The sequence below is a fragment of the Arachis duranensis genome, chromosome 10 (assembly GCF_000817695.3).
Source record: "Arachis duranensis cultivar V14167 chromosome 10, aradu.V14167.gnm2.J7QH, whole genome shotgun sequence".
Taxonomy (NCBI): Eukaryota; Viridiplantae; Streptophyta; class Magnoliopsida; order Fabales; family Fabaceae; genus Arachis; species Arachis duranensis.
Window position 1 is genome coordinate 6,923,014 of NC_029781.3, and position 3,572 is coordinate 6,926,585.

Sequence of the window (3,572 nt, forward strand, 5' to 3'; positions counted from 1 at the left end):
TATTAAAATTGAAATGGAGAGGAAAAAACTCAAATTTTACTAATATTTCTTTCTTAAAATAAAGGGTTAGAAGTTATGTTTAAAGTTGTCATAAAATTACTTTTATTAAAAATTTAAATTAATAAAAAAATATAAATAATTATATTTCTAACACATTCTTTTACGCAAAAGTCTCTTTTTAACTTTGTAATAATTTTTACGTAAGTTTTTTTTTATTTGTCTTATCCGAAATAAGGATCAAATTTTAAACTTTTAATTTATAAAAACTCTAATCCTATATCATGAAATTATTTTTTTGAAAAACTTAAATATATTTGAGTAAGTACATAAATAATTATATTTCTAACAGAAATAAATCGATTTAAGTTTTCATATACTTATAAGAATATTTTCGGTAGATAATTTATTAGATGTCTCTATAAACACTCGTAAATCTTAGATACATATTTTAATCTTGATGGACTTACATGTGTCATTACTAACTACATTTTAATGAGTAAAGTGTTGTTTTTGTCCCTAATGTTTGGGGTAAGTCCTATTTGTGTCCCTAACATTTAAATCGTCCTATTTGTATCTCTAACATTTATAAAAGTGATTCAATGTTATTCTACTATCAATTATAGTAACAAATCAGATTATATTTTTCAATTATTCTCACTTGCATGTATTCATTCTCAATTAGGTCTCACTTGGATGTGTTCGATTTTAATATTATACCCACTATTTGTGTTTAAATTCAATTATGTCCCTAGAAAAGTGAATTATGTAAATGTTGTAGGAATTAGTTTCAACTTTTGATGAACTATTTTTCGGAGTGGATCATCGATTCTATCCCAGACATTTGTATTATAACTTCAAGAAGAGATTTTTAAAACTCAAACTAAAGCGCTCATGATGTATAATTGACAGCAGCATAACATTGAATCACTTTTACAAACATTAGGGATACAAATAGGACGATTTAAACGTTAGGGATACAAATAGAATTTACCCCCAACGTTAGGGACAACAACGATACTTTACTCCATTTTAATTATGTTTATTAGAATATATTAAAATTCATTGCCATTTATTATAATTATTTAGTATATCTGAATATTTATTATAAGATATTATATTTTTATTATTTCGATTTTCTTAACACCTATAAATATCCTTATATATTATATCATTATACACGACTTGAATACACACAAATATTTTTTTCACTGCTCTCTCTTACCCTTTCTAACATAGTATCAGAACTATGGTATTCTCTTTAAAGAAAATATAGATTATTTTTTTTCGGTGTCTTTTTTTTTAGTTGTTGCCACTGTTTTTATTTTTTATTTTATATCTCACCGATTAGTTAGTCTTTTCTTTCTTGTATTTCCGAATCTAAAGAACCAAACATCACGGTCATTCACCACCGCACGCGCCTCCAAGCACCACCATCCATCTTCTGGCAGTTTTTTAGCTCTCTGCAGTTCGTCATCTATTTGGCAGTTTTCTGGGAGTTCGTCATCTTTCTGACAGTTTTTCACCTATTTGGAAGAATTCGGGCAGTTTGTCATCTTTTCGGTAGTTCACTACTCTCCGGCAGTTCTCTCTATACTTCTTTTCAGCAGTTTTGCTTGTACTTCCTTCTGGTAGCTCTAATCTCTGCGCTTACTTCTGATAATTTCATCTACATTTCTTTCTAACGGTTCTGTCTGTGTTCCATTCTGGTAGTTTTGTCTATATCCATTCTATCAACTTCTATAATTTTTTATTTAATTATTTTAAATAAGTTTTAAACTCAAATTACCACATGAGTTTGAGAAAAAATGTTAGAATATATTAAAATCAATTAAAATTTATTATTAGAATTATTTAATATATATAAATATTTATTATAAGATACACAATTTGAATACACGCAAATATTTTTTTATTATTGTCTTATCCTTTCTAATAATATTGATAGGAAAAAAATAAAGTTAAAATAAATTAAACACGAATTTTCTTATTAGCATTGGCTATAGTAACTATAACAGAGACAGATAATAGCAACAAAAAATTAGTATCCGTATTTAAATCCACCACAAAATTGACAGAATCACAGCAGTTCTGAGCTACAGTTTGACTTCTGCTGTAAAATTACTTAGAATAGCGGCGATTAAATTGTAAACCACTGCCAATCAATCGTTTTGGGTATATATATTCAAGAATTAGCAGATTTCCATGTTATCTTCCTCGCGTGAACACAAACACGAGTATATATAGTGTGCGAATTCTTGCCGCCGTATAGCTCCAGTCGTCAGTACTAGTTGCATTGCGCTTTTTTTTGTTAGTGGGTCTATCACCGATCTGCTTCCACTTACTTATGGTCCCGTTCTTAAATTTGCTTAATTTTTTTGGTTCAGATTGTTGGTATAAAAAAATTCTCTTTCAATTTTAATCAATTTTTATTTTTAATTTAGTTCAAATTAATCTTTTTTTTTTCTTGATTTAGTTTCAATTTATTCTTTTGTTTTATTTTGTTCTTGTTGAAAACACATAACAAAAGAGATAAAGCAAAATTGAGTCTAGCAAAATGCACCGGTTAAAATTTTATCTTTTTTTAACTAAATATTGAAAAGAGTAATAATATGAGATAAGAATTTAAAATTATCTTATTTAATTTAATATCTATAATTTTATGGGTATAACGTTTATAATTACGTACTTATTACATGTAATATTGTACATTTAGTCTAGTAATAATTATTGAATACAAACAAAAATAAAACAAGATAAGTTATGACTATCTATAATTCCAAAACTTTGACCCCAAATGCTTTTGTATTGAGAATTCATTGTTTTATACATGAAGCCTTTAAAATTTGAGTAAAGTATTCTTTTAATTCTTAATTCGTCTCTAGCGGTTGAAAATTTTATTTTTATTTTAAATATTTAGTTTTTTATTTTAATATTTTGGTCAAAATTATTTTTTTTCAAAAATACTCTTCTTTCTTTTTTTATTATTTTATTTTTTTATATTTTATTACTTTCACTCTCAAATCACTATAATTACCACTATATATGATCACTATAATTATAATTTTTATCGCTACCCAGCTAACAAATATCATAATGAAAAAATAATTAAAAAAATTGACTAAAAAATAAAAATAAAATAAAATATTTTAAATATTAAAAAATTAAAATTAAATTTATTCCAAATATTAAAAACGAAAATAATACTTTCTTCTTCAAATTTCAAATCGGTTGTCCTATTTATCAAAATATTATCTGTATTAATAATTGCTTACAAGTTACAATATCTGACGGTACAACGGATATCTCATTTATATTAAAAAAATATATACTGATATAATAGTAAAATAATTTCTTATAAGCTTATTGAATCCATGCATGATTATTAATAATGAATATCATAAAAGAAGACAAAATCACAGACTGGCGCTGGCAAAATAATTATATCATTTTGTTATTGCATGATATGATGCATGTGGAGATGTATATTTGCTTGGAAATCTAAATGGTCAAATCGGTGTATGTGTTATGGCCATACTGCCCCTGTCACTATTCATACATGTTCTCCATATGAT